The 13,512-nt window shown below is 45.4% G+C and overlaps 1 long non-coding RNA gene across 2 annotated transcripts; it reads left to right on the top strand.

Annotated features, from left to right (window-relative positions):
* The first annotated feature begins 5,955 nt into the window (after positions 1-5,955).
* LOC121109446 lies at positions 5,956-13,291 on the top strand. 2 transcript variants are annotated; one of them, XR_006933456.1, is made up of 2 exons: positions 5,956-6,371; positions 12,426-13,291. It is a non-coding gene; the product is annotated as an uncharacterized LOC121109446 (long non-coding RNA). The 2 variants fall into 2 exon arrangements; XR_005847272.1 differs by lacking the exon at positions 5,956-6,371 and adding an exon at positions 7,414-9,150.
* Positions 13,292-13,512: the final 221 nt, after the last annotated feature.

Here is a 13,512-nt window from a genome sequence, read left to right as displayed (position 1 = left end):
GGTTGGTGACTCCACCACCTCCCTGGGCAGCCCATTCCAGTGCCTGACCACCCTTTCAGAGAAGCAGTATTTCCTAATGTCCAGCCTGAACCTTCCCTGCTGCAGCTTGAAGCCACGATGCTCTTACAGAGGGAAAGAAAAGCACACCAAGACACACTGAGAACATGGTGCATGATCTTCCACTTTGGCTGGTGTCCCTTCAGTTCATTTCAGTGTGCACAAGTGGGCTATGAGCACTGCAGAAAAGCTATACTTTGCCACTTGGAGCAAAGGGGCTTTTCTCAGTATGCTTCCCAAACTGTGCTCTGTGATGCAGCTCGTCTCCAGAACTACATTAGGTACAAACTCTTTGGGTTAATGTTTGATGCGTGGAGATTGCCAAGAAATCAGTCCAAAAAAGGAACACATTGTTTCAGGAAAGAGAAAATATCTTTTCATTTCTAATCAGATGGAAGTTCTAATTCCTAGGAAACCACAATTTTTCTGAATGGCAGATCTGAGTTCCCCAGCATAAAAAAGGCAGCATTATATACTGCTACTTTGCCAGCAGACATGCTGCCCTAGTTACTGCTTTATTTGATGAGTGGTAAAAATCTGCTATATTTCTCCTTAATATTCTGATTCCAGGCAACTGAGGTCATGTTTGTGTAGCAAGCCCTCACTATGCAGCCTGTAGTAAATAGTATTAGCAATCAAGAGAGGGGAAATAGCGTGAGTTGAATTTTTCATTGTTTCCATATTAGCTCCTGCTGCAGGAAAAGATGAGAAATGCAACTTACAGCGGCCTAATCCTGATGGCAAGAATGTTATGGAAAATACACATCATTTACTAGTAATACACTTAAAAAATTGTGGTGACTAGAAAGGACAAGTCAAGGCAGTTTTCACTTACTAGCACAATTGATTTAACAGAACATTGCCAATTTGAATTTGGGTTCATTAATAGATTTTGAATGATTTTCTACAGCCCCATTTCTTTTTCCTTCCTTCTCCTTCCACATGCTTCTATCTTCCTCTCTCTTTCCTTTTCCCTTTTTAAAAAAGCTGTCTGGCAGCTCAGGGTGCTTCTGCTGCCTGCATTTTCTGCATTAATCCCCTGTGCTCTGGAGCAGTGCTTGCCTGCAGCTAAGCCAGCCCAGGCTGGAAGCACACCTTCTGAGAGATGTGTGCAGACTGACCCTCTCCATCATATTTGGAAATCCATAGCTGTCAGGTGAAGTCCCTGGTGACTGGAAAAAGGGAAACATCACTCCCATTTTTAAGGGGAGAAAAAAGGACCTGGGGAACTACTGGCCAGCAAGCCTCATGTCTGTGCCTGCAGAGGTCATGGAGCAGATCCTCCTGGATGAGAAGCTAAGGTACATGTGAGATGATGAGGTGATCTGAGACAGCCAACCTGGCTTCACCAAGGGCAGATCGTGACTTACCAATCTGGTAGCCTTCTATGATAGAGTGATGGCATTGGTGGACAAAGGAAGTGCAACTGATGTCATCTACCTGGACTTGTGCAAGGTGTTTGGCATGGTCCCGTACCATATCCTTATCTCTAAATTGAAGAGATATGGATTTGAAGGATGGATAAATATATGGATTTGAAGTTCAGTGGATAAAGAATTGGCTCGATAGTTGTAGCTGGAGGGTTGCTGTCAATGGTTCTATGCCAGGTTGGAGGTCGGTCATAAGCAGTGTCCCCCAGGGGTCTGTCTTGGGACCGGTGCTCTTCAAGATCTTTATCAACAAACTAGACAGCAGGATCAAGTGCACCGTCAGCAAGTTTGCTGCTAACACCAAGCCGAGTGGTGCTGTTAATAAAACAGAAGGAAGGGAAGCCATCCAGAAGGACTCTGGACAGACTTGAAAAGCGGGCCCATGAAAACCTAATGAGGTTCAACAAAGCCAAGTGCAAGGTGTTGTACTTGGGTCGGAGCAATCCTAGATATGAGTACAGACTGGCAGATGAATTCCTGCAGAGCAGCCCAGCCAAGAAGGACTTGGAGATCCTGATGAATAAAACGGAGAATATGAGCCAGCAGTGTGCACTTGCAGCTCGGAAGGCCAATGGTATCCAGAGCTGCAATAAAAGAGGGGTGGCCAGCAGGGACAGGGAAGTGATTGTTTACTCTGCCCTTGCCATGCCACATCTGGAGTACTGTGTCCAGGCCTGGGGCCTGCATTACAGGAAGGATGATGGAGCAGGTCTAGAGGAGGGCCACAAAGATAATCAGAGGGCTGGAGCACCTCTCGTATGATGAAAGATTTGAGGGAGTTGAAATTGTTTAGCTTGGAGAAGAGAAGGCTCCAGGGAGACCTGACTGTGATCTTCCAGTACTTGAAAGAAGCTTACAAGCAGGAGGGAGACTGACTATTTTATGCGGGTAGATAGTGATGGGACAAGAGGAGATGGATTTAAACTGAAAGGGGAGGTTTCGGTTAGAAGTTAGGAGGAAATTCTTCACTCAGAGCATGGTGAGGCACTGAAACAGGCTGCCCATAGAAATTGCGGATGTCTCATCCCTGCAAGTGTTCAAGGTCAGGCTTGACTGATTCCTGGGCAGTCTGATCTAGTGGTTGGCAACTCTGCCCACTGCAGAGGGACTGGAACTAGATGATCTTAGAGGTTCCTTCCAAGTCAAGCCATCCTATGATTCTGTGACCTCATTTTTGTCCCTCTTTCACTGTGGGACTGAAGACATCCCCAGGCCTTGTGGAAAGACCAGGGATTCCAATAGGAGTGTCTCTGTGTCTTCTGGTTATATGGAAGTTTTGGGGATGGAGAGAAGAAGGTCCACTCCTCTTTACTGCTGTCAGAGATATCAAATTCCTTCCAGACCTGCATGAACCTCTGCTGTGATTCAGTCTGTGTGAAGCAGAAGTCCTACATTTCTGTTTTATTTCCCAGAACAGCACAGATGTTTGGAGAAAGCAGGGATTATGGGAAAGTGGCTTTCTTATGAACTATGGCAAATAAATAGCTGAAGTCATAAACAGTGGATCCTCCATTACCCTGTTCTCTAGGTCAGCACCCGAAGAACCACCCTGGGGATTGCTGATTTGTTTTAGGGCAATACAGATTTCAAGGGAGATCTTGATTACAAGGAAGACCACACTGCACATGGGATTCTTCTAATGACCCTTTAATTCCTATATCTTCTACAAGCCTCTCCCACATTCATTTCTTCTTTCACACTTCCTTTTGCAACCCCTCTTGTCCCATGTCCTGCTCCTGCTGAGTTTAATTTCAGTCTTTCCACTGGCATAGAAATCATTACATCAAGCCTCATCTCCTCTTCTGGGAGGCAGAGACAGTAAAACTCTCGTGTACTTAAAAGAGTGAGTGCTAACTACAGTTTTCTGTAATCCATGTCCCTGGCACTCTGTTTCTCCAAGACATCTAGGGGCATGGAAGGAGGAGGCAGAACTACTGGAAAAAAAAAATGCACAATCTTTTCAGCATAGTTTGGAAAGGCAGGGGGAGAGAACGAGAGAGATTCCAATCTTAATATGTATTAGGTGCTCACTTACAACAGCAGTGGGTGTGGACTGGAAAGCTCAATAGCAGCTAGATGGTAGATTAGGCAGCTTGTTTGTCTTGTGACAGATAGATGAAAAAGTGGAGGAGAAACACAAGGAGGGGCTGGAGTAGAATGGTGTGTGGTGAGCAATGGGAAGAGAAGTTCAAGCAAAGTGCAGGGAAGAAAGAGACTGAAACAGGAACCAGGATTTGGAGGACAGAAAGAGAATGCAGCCCACTCCCCCTCCCCTCCCCCCCCCCCCCCCAAAAAAAAAAAGAAAAGAAAAAGAGGGATGTGAAGATGAAAGCCATGGGAGGTAGGCCTCGTCCTATTAAAGCTGACAGCATTATGCTTTAGAGACAGCAGGTCTGGCTGTCAGAGAGCTTTTGAAATACAACCAAAGAAGGGAGGGAGGACTGATAAACAGAAGACAGGCAAAAAGAAAGAATGAGGAGAAGGAGTAGGCTAAAACAGAATTAGAGAAGAAAGAGAGTTAGTTGGAAATGAATAGTGAGAAGCATGCTTCATGTGTAGGAAATACACTGGAAAAGGGCAGGGACATTGAAATGAGAGCAAAGAAAAATGCATTCAATCATTTTCTGATTTCAGTGTCCTGGCTGTGGAGTGAAGGCCTTGAGAAAACCCTGTGGCACATGTGAAGATGTAGATGGGAGAAAATTGTTATAAACTATAAAATGTATGATTTTATGCCCATTAGATGTGACCCTGCTTTCTCTTAAGTGTTACACTCCTGAAGCAAAGCAGGCTGGTCAAGCATCCTGAGAAGTTGGGTAGGAAAGCTGAAGAGCAGCAGATGTAAGGGCTATGATGCATGGTTTTCTATGATCAGTGTCTTGGCCTTGTTTGACTACAGAAACAAAAGCCTGAACTGAAGTTTTTCCAGACTCTGGGACATCATGAGGTCTGTCTGCACTGTTTCTTCTTGCATGTGAACTCCTTCCCGGCAAAGAGTGACTGTGTGCTTCTTCATCTGAAGCAGAGCAGTGACACCATGTTCCCCCTGGCTCTAGGCCCTGTTTCTGGAAGGTAAGCATGAAGTGGGGCATGCAGCACACTGCTCCATGTCTCCCAACACACCCACCCCCAAGGCATGCACAGCCCAGGAGGTAGTGCGGGCTCTGCCCTGGAAATACCAGCTCCTTTCTCAAAACTGGTTAAGCTGGGCTGATGGCTTCAAAAATCTTCCAGGGAGACCCAGACATTCATGGACATTCAAAGCAAAATCTTGTTGTTGGGTTGGTTTTTTTTTTGTGTGTGTGTATGTAACAAGTGTGAGCAAGACCCATGCCTGGGGGCAATGCGCTGGTTTTACTTCTGCTGCTCATCTGCTCCTCCAGGGCCAGATCAGTAATGCTCGAGTGGGAAAGCATCAGCTCTAACTCTCCATGTCATACACTGCAGCCCAGGGGGAAACACTTGGCTGGGCTGTTCAGACCTGCTGAAACAACTACAGCCAGGCTCCTGCCACTAGGAATACCACCCCAACACCACACTGACTGGCACAGCAACTTGCACCCCTGCAGAAGGAAACCTGCTGCGACACAGGGGTGCTCGTGCTGAGTCAAGGTGCTTTTCCAAGCACTTTGTCTTCCCCTCTGCATTTCTGTGTCACGAGCAGGTGCTGATGAGATTATCTTATTTTTCTGCTCAGTGTTGTAGCAGGCAGAAATTGGAGTGGTTCTTGCATCTTTGCTGTTGCAGCTTCTGGTGCTCAACCCAGGGCTTGAAACATATCCTCAACAGGAAAAGAGGATCTTACTAGAACAGGGCCCAAAGCTCTAATAAACCCACTAGGTTTATGACAACACACAATGAAGAAACAAACTCAAGATAAACATATTACATTACATACACTTATTGAAACTCAGTGTAATGCTGGAAGCTTTTGGTGCTTACACATCATGGTTACAAAAAGCAAATTCCCAAGCCTCATTTCCTTGTAGCATCCCCCAAACCACGGCCCCTCTGGGTGCAGCCAGTATGTGTGGCACAGGATGCCTGTCCTGACTCCTCAGGGCTTCATCCCAGGTGCCAAGAGCTTGCAAGAGATTTTAAACCCTCAGGTCTTCTGTAAAATTGCAAAATAAAGATACACGAGGTTTTTGGCCATCAACAGCTTTAAATCCCTTAATTATTTTTTCCTAGCTCATTGCAGACTAGGAATTGCACTGTGCATATGCAGCCCAGATTCCTCAAGGTTAGAGGCTTTTTTGCTTTGTTTCCAGCTGTAGTGCATTTTGTTCACTGTTTTTCAGTTTGTTTACAGATTCTCAGCTTTTTCATGACTTCAAGTACCTCTTACTCTGTACTCCTCCCTTTCTGTTCTCCCCCTCCTCCCCAAAACATACCAGCCTGCATTCTTTTAGGCTGAATCTCAGTTTATTACTGCCTTTTTAGGAGCATGTTTTTCCTAAGGCTTGCTGAAAGAGAGCTGTCTGCTAGGTCTAGTGGATGGGGATGTTTTCCTCCTGTTGAGAAGGACTTGCTCGTTTTCCTTGTGGCAGATGTGTTACTGCTGAAAACTTAATGCGCTATTTTTTCATCGGTCTGGTTTCAAATTGTTCGGGCTGAAGAAAAGAGAGCCCGAACAATGCAAGGGCTGGAGGAAGGGTCGTGATGAACAGTCCCATCTGGGTACTTTTCAGCTCTAGGACATGGAATACCAGTGCTGCAATAGCTGCTAGTGCCTGCTTCTGCATGAGGCAGTTCTCGAGCCCCAGGTAACCCTGTCTGAGCGCCAGAACTGGCTGTGCTGTTCGCAGTGCTGGCGATCCAGCCTGGCATAGCACTTCAAAAACTGATACAGTGCAGCTCTCCCAGAAACAACATTGCTGTGAGGTGAGTGAATTTAAATAAGCATTCTCTGTTACTGCTGAGAACATGCACGACTAATGCCTGAGATTTGCTCTGTGTTGATTTTGGTGATAGGCAATCAGATAAACCTTTGCCAATGTTTTGCTCTCTTAGAAAAAAAAAAAATCAATAAAAGTGTGCCCTAGCAAATAGCATCTTTGACATGTGGCCTATCTGTTGGGGTGTTTGAAAGGCTGACAGACACTTGGCATCCACAATGCTGTGCCTCCATGCAAGATGAAGGGCTCAGGGAATGGAGAGGCTATGTCACCCTGTCACACTCCGCATGTCCGTCCTTGCCATAGAATCACAGAATTGAGTTGGTTGGGACCTTTAAAGATCACCTGATCTAATTCCCCTGCAATGAACAGGAACACCTACAGCTAGATCGGGTCACTCAGAGCCCCGTCCAGCCTGACCTTTTGTGTCTCCAGGGATGGGGCATCCATCGCCTCACTGGGCAACCTGTGCCAGTGCCTCAGCACCCATATTGTAAAAAACGTTTTTCTTATATTTTATCTAAATCTTCTCTCTTTTAGTTTGAAACCATTTCCCCATGTTCTGTCACCACAGATCCTACTAAAGAGCCTGTCCCCTTCCTTCTTATGCACTCCCCTTCAGATACTGAAAGGCCACTCTCAGTCTCCCTGAACCCTTCTTTTCTCCAGACTGAACAGCCCCAGCTCTCTCAGCCTGATCTCATAGGATAGCTGTTCCTTCCATCCCTTGGATCATTTTTGAGGCCCTCCTCTGGACATGCTCTAACAAGTCTACATCTTTCCTGTACTGAGGACTCCACATCTGGATGCAGTATTCCAGGCGAGGTCTCACCAGTGCAAAGCAGTGGCGCAGGATAACCTCCCTCACCCTGCTGGCCATGCTTCTTTGGATGCAGCCCAGGATATGGTTGGTTTCTGGGCTGCGAGGGCACTTCGCTGGCTCATGTCCAGATTCCCATCCCCTAGTACCACTAAGTCCTTTTCATCAGGACCTTTTCATCAGCATAGCAGGGGTTGACATGACCCAGGTTCAAGACCTTACACTTGGATTTGTTGAACCTCATGATGTTCACCTGAGCCTACTGCTCACATCTGTCTATGTTTCTCTGGATGGCATCCCATCCCTCAGGTGTGTCAACCACACCACACAGCTTGGAGTTATCCACCCAAGACTCTGCAAGTCTTGGCACATAATCCTGCTCCTCCCCTGCACACACCATGTTTCCACTCATAGGTTGATAAAGGAAGCACTGCACATCTTCTACTGAGCCACCAAGGATGTGTCTGTAGCCCAGTGAAGACTTCTGGTGTGGGACATTAATGATTTATTCATGGTCCTATGTGCGTTTTCAAATCAGGCAGCGCTTTCTAACAGATGTGATGGCATGGCTATTTCTTGTGTGCTCATCTCCAAGGGAGGAATCTCTGCTGCTCTTACGCTATGCAATCCAAGTATGCTCCACAGTACTTCACTCCTTTCAAATAGTGCTCTGCAGAGTGTCTTCTTCTTTGCTGTTTTTGGTCAGGGTATGCTACAGTAAGTAGAAGTGATTGGATTTGCTGCCCCTGATTACATTCCTGCTAGCATAATTAATTGTCACTTAGAATATGATTTGCTGTTAGAAACATAGTTTACTTGGATTAAAACACCACTGAATAAACAAGGCTAGAGAAAAGAAAAATAGCTGCTGAAAAGACACCATCTGCATACATTGGTTCATATCTTCTAATTAGCCATCAAAGAAACAGAAATACTGAAAAGTTTCTTAAGGGCTGAGAGAAGTCCCACAGCAATCTATTGACTGTTTTAGAATTAGTTTGCATGTAACTAGTGGTCTTAAGTATGACAAGCATACAGTTATTGACTGGAGAGTACCTGTACACTTCCCATACAATCTTTTGTATGGCCTCCTCATCCTCGTAACCCAAGTGAATGCTGGTACGGTGCTGCCTGGATATGATCAGCCAAATGTCTAGCTGAAGCCATGGTTCTTGAGATCTCTACTACATGTTCCATAAAATTGGAAAGAATGGAGAAATTGAAATCTTGTCCCTTTTGGCACCTGTCTGTTCCAGAGTACATGGGCGTTGAGGTGAAAGTTCACTGATGCTCTGCTGTAGCTGTGAATTCAAGAAAGCTATTGTTCCCATTGCTGATTTGAAGGATAAGTTCTTATTCAAGAGCTTTTAGCATTCATGTTTCTATTATGCTCGAGTGGAATATTAAAATGTCCATTTTCTAATGGCTGCAGAAATATCCTAGAACAGCTAGACAAAGCTACCGTGTCTATGAACAGATAACTAAGCTAAGAACAAACTTCTACATTACACATCAAATGAGAGTTTAAAATACTTTGTGCTCTTAGTTAGACTGAAAGAGAGAAAGAATGTATCACTGTAAAACTACCTATTTAGCTCTTAACAGTCCTCACCCTGAATCTTTCTGCCTTCCTTACAACAAGAAAAGTAATTTGGTTTGGAATAGTTCACAGGGGTTGCGTTCAAGGAAAGTTGCCTGGGTAATGGAAATAAGTAATGGAAGTAGCCTCCCAAGCCTTTATTTATTTATTTTAGGCTACTTGACCTGATGCCTTTTGCTTTTTTTTTTCTTTCTTTCTTTTTTGGTTGATAAATGTCATCAACAACTTTCTTGAGAACAGTACTCTTGAAAGTAACAACTCTGGCTGAAACTCAGAAGCAGCATCAGGGAGTTGCATAAGAGTTAAAAGCTGCAGCATTTGACAGTGGGCCACAAATTGTGACAGGTAAGCTTTTGTCAGCATGTATAGAAATTCAAAATGAGAAACTTAACTCTAGAATTGGCTGACATGCTTTGTTACCAATTTAGTCAAGTTAGCAATTTGGCTTAGTCTTTACGCTTTGAGAGGAAAACACAACGGAGAAAGTTTTGTACTGTAATTTGGCTAAGAGTGTCTGAGACAGAATGAAATTTGCTTTGCGTACACTTCCCCAGTTTGAACATATTATACTCTTAAAGTCTGAATGAAGTCAGCAGTATCATTTGTTGACCCACCTGGGGGAGGTGACCTGCTGGGGTCTGTTGACTTTCCTGGAATAGCTGGGGTAGGCTGGAAGGGGGATGGTGACCTGCAGACTAATATTTTCTGTGGAACGTAATCTTTTGTGTTGACTTTTGCTTGACATTAGAGGTGGTAGTGACATTCATTTACATACTTCCGTTAAATAAGCAGTTCTTTTGTTACCCCAGCCCCACGTAGCATAACCATGGATACTGTGGAGGTGTGCAAGAATATGAAAGGAATGACTACCATACCTTGGAGGGACAAGAAGTGGAATGTTTATTATGCAATATTGAAAAACCAGCTATGCCTGGCTCCCTCAATCTAGATTTGAACAGGTGAAATTCCTTCCATTGTTGTAACTCCATATACTTCCAACAACAGCCTAGGGAATTAAATCTTAAAGGAAAAAAAAAAAAAACAGAATGTAATACAATGAAAACTGTGAGGGGAAACTGGATATGTGCAGCATATGGTAGACATTTGGCGTGACCCTTAACTTGCTAGTATTGCACAGGAGTTTTGTGAAGGAACTCTAACAACCCAGAATTGCTGCATTTTACAATACAAACCTACCCTGAAATGTGCCTGGTTAACTTCAGCCTCAATTGGTTTGCTTCCTGAATATACCCAAACTGAGCTGGCTGAATTTAACGATAGATAGAAAGAATTGTTATTACTTCATTGCTCTCGCTAAGCCAGATCCAGCTATGCTTTGGGAATGTGAGCTTTGATGGCTCTTTCGTTACAACCAGGAGTGCTGAATGAATTCAAGCTGTAGCAACTTGACTTTTGGGGTAGGTCATTCATCATGACAAAAAGATCAGTTCACAGAGATGTAGCGGGATTTGCACTATCTGAGCTGCAAGAATATACAGGTCTATAGCAGTCTCTCCAGTGGGCTTAGTCATACCACAAAGAAACCCAGAAGCAGGGGGCTGCAGGGCATTCCAATCTGCTCCAAGGGCTGAGACCTCGGTTTAGGCACCACGCAGTGGAGCGGAATGTGGCTCTGTCTGCACAAGTGCTCCAGCCTGCCAAAAATCTCAGCCAGCTAGGTTTCATATTGGCTACAGAGGTGTGCCAGAGTGGGTCGCGTCCTCCCTGTCTCAGGCAGCTCACTCAGAGCCAGCTCGGCTGGTGCAGGGCCATGCTGCTCTCTGCAGTGCAAGCAGGCACTCTGAACCCTGCCCCAGAATTGCCTAGGTCATTTCAAAGTATACAGAGATGCAATGAAGAAGGATGAGGCCCATTTGGAATTAAATCTGGCCACAGATGTCAAGGACAAGAATTTCTTCTTCACATACGTCTGTAGCAAAAGGAACACTAAGGAAGATGTGGGCCTGCTGCTGAACTGAATGGGTGCCTTGGTGACAAAGGATACAGAGAAGACAATTACTGAATGCCTTCTGCTAAGGCCAGCCCTCAGGAATCCCAGATCCTGGAGACCAGGGAGAAATTCTAAGGAAAGAAAGACTTTCCATTGGTCAAGGAAGACTGCATTAGAGATCACGTAGACAAATCTGACACCAACAAATCTGTGGGATGCACCCAAATTGCTGAGGGAGTTGGCACATATTATTGCTCCCCATCACCTTTCACAGGTCATGGAGAACAGGAGAGGTGTCTTCAGATTACAGGAAAGCCAGTGCCAATCTAGTCTTTCAAAACAGCAAGGGGGGCGACCCAAGGAACTACAGACCAGTCAGCTTCACCTCTGCCCTTGGAAAGGTAATGGAACAGCTCATCCTGGATGTCACCTCCACGCTTGTGGAGGAAAAGGAGGTGATCATGACTAGTCAGCATGGATTCACAAAAGGTGAACCGTGCTCAACCAAACTGATGGCCTTCTATGATGCTATGCTTGGCTGAGTAGATGAAAGAAGAGCAGTGGATGTTGTCTACCTTGACTTGAGCAAGGGTTTTAATACTGTCTCCCATAACATCCTCATAGGTAAGCTCAGGAAATGTGGGTTAGATGAGTGAATGGTGAAGTGGATTGAGAACTGGCTAAATGGCGAGTCTCGGGGTCTTGTGATCACTGGTGAGTCTAGTTGGAGGCCTAAAGCTAGCGGCATCCCCTGGGGGTAGGTACTGGGTCCAGTCTTGTTCAGCTTACTCTTCAGTGACCTGGATGAAAGGACTGAGTGCACTCCCAGCAATTTTGCTGGTGATATGAAACTGGGGAGAGTGGCCAACACACCAGAAGGCTTTGCTGCCATTCAGTGAGATCTGGACAGACTGGAGAGTTGAGTGAAGAGGAGCATGATGGAGTTCAAGAAAGGCAAGTGCAAGGAGTACTGTGTCCAGCTCTGGGTTTCCCAGTACAAGAGAGAGAGACAAGGAACTACTGGAGAGTCCAGTGCAGGAGTATTGTAAGGGAGGGTGTCATGAGGATGGGGCCAGACTCTTCCTTCCATGGTGTTCAGTGGCAGGGTAAGAGTCAACAAGCACAAACTGAAACACAGGTAGCTTTGTCTGAGGACAATGAGGAAAAACTATTCTGCTGTGAGATGACAGAGTACTGGAACAAGCTATCCAGAGAGACTGTGGAGTCTCCTTCCCTGGAGATATTCAAAACCCACGTGGACATGATCCTGTGCAACCTGCTCTCAGTGTTGCTACATGACATGGTTGGACCAGACAATTTCCAAAGGCCCCTCCTCACCTCAACCATTCTGTGTGTGTGTGTGTTTCTTGTAGAATAAAACTGGGCTGTAAAAAATAACTCACACCTTGGCTGAAGTTGTCCTCGGCTTGTGAAATGGGGTCTCTGCAGTAGCGACTGCAGTGCTTCAGAGAGAGAGCATGACCTCAAAGGGAAGCAGACTTGCTGCTTGTTCTTGTTCATACCCACTGATGCATTCCAGCAACAGCAGCAACAAAAGCCCTGTAGATCATGGAAATCCTTATATATCCCAGAACAGGTTGACAGGAGCATGTGCTTTCTCCTCATGAAGTTTGTTGTAATGTTGTTAATTGCCCTAATTTTCCTTCAGGTTTGTTCCTGAAAAGAGCAGAAATTGTACCTCTAGAGAAGAAAGCCAGAAGGCTTGGCAGGACTTCACTCTCTGAGACTCTGTTCTTGCTCTGATTCCCAGGTAGGGAAGTCACAGGCTTGTGCTGAAATGTTTTTCACTAGCTTTCACCCCAGCCCAGAAATGAAACCTGCTTATTCCCCTGGTGAGGAACCAGCAACTCCCAATGGCCTGGGCATTTAAGGAGCATGACATCCAGATCTGGAAGTAAACATCACAGTCTTGGCTCTTCTCAAACTCAAGAACTGTTTACCTGAATCCTGTTTACCTAATACCTGTCACAGGAGAGAGCCCCTATCCAGGAAGATGTTAAATGATGCACTTAAGATAACTGAGCACCTAACTGGTTGCTGAGAGGTGATGAGGATCCTTCTGAAACGTCACTCTGCTGTAGGGTACCAGGATGCAATGCTGTTTGCAATGCACTTCAGAGAAACCAGCTAATTAACACGTCCATCACCAGCACAGCAGACCCATCTCCTTGACATCTCCATGAAACCAGCTGGGATCCATTGGACAGCCTCTGGCTTGTTCCCAGATGAGCTGGAGCAAACTCCTGAGATTGCTTGTAACCAGATCCAAAGCAAAGTCACACAGTCCAACTGAACAGCCCAGGGAAGGGTTCACCTACAGAGCTGCATGGTCCATACCTGGCCTTGGTACGTTACATATAACCAACTGGGTAGCTTGTTTTAATTTGTCAACGTACAAACAGTGCTATCTTCAACATCTTTGCTCACAGAATTAAATTCTATGCACATGGCAGCTTGTGCTACATGCTCCTGTGGTAAATAAACACAAGTTGTCTCTGTAACTTCTGAATTAAATCAGCCTCTCAGCCTGTGCTGCATTGCTGCAAAGCCCTCGTCTGTGTGACCGGGTGGCATGGCACATCTTTTGGAACGTGTTGGCTCTGTGAAAGCCAGATTCCTTTTTTCAATGGAAAATTTTAAGCTGTTCCCACCAGTGACATCACGATGCTCTCCACTCCCACAGCCACAAAGGCGTATATTGATAGGCATGACATTTTCCTTTAATGCTTTCATTG

This window comes from Gallus gallus, chromosome 1, assembly GCF_016699485.2.
Source record: "Gallus gallus isolate bGalGal1 chromosome 1, bGalGal1.mat.broiler.GRCg7b, whole genome shotgun sequence".
NCBI classification, from domain to species: Eukaryota; Metazoa; Chordata; class Aves; order Galliformes; family Phasianidae; genus Gallus; species Gallus gallus.
The sequence above is the reverse complement of the archived record's forward strand: the minus strand, read 5'-3'. Positions and strand labels throughout refer to the sequence as shown.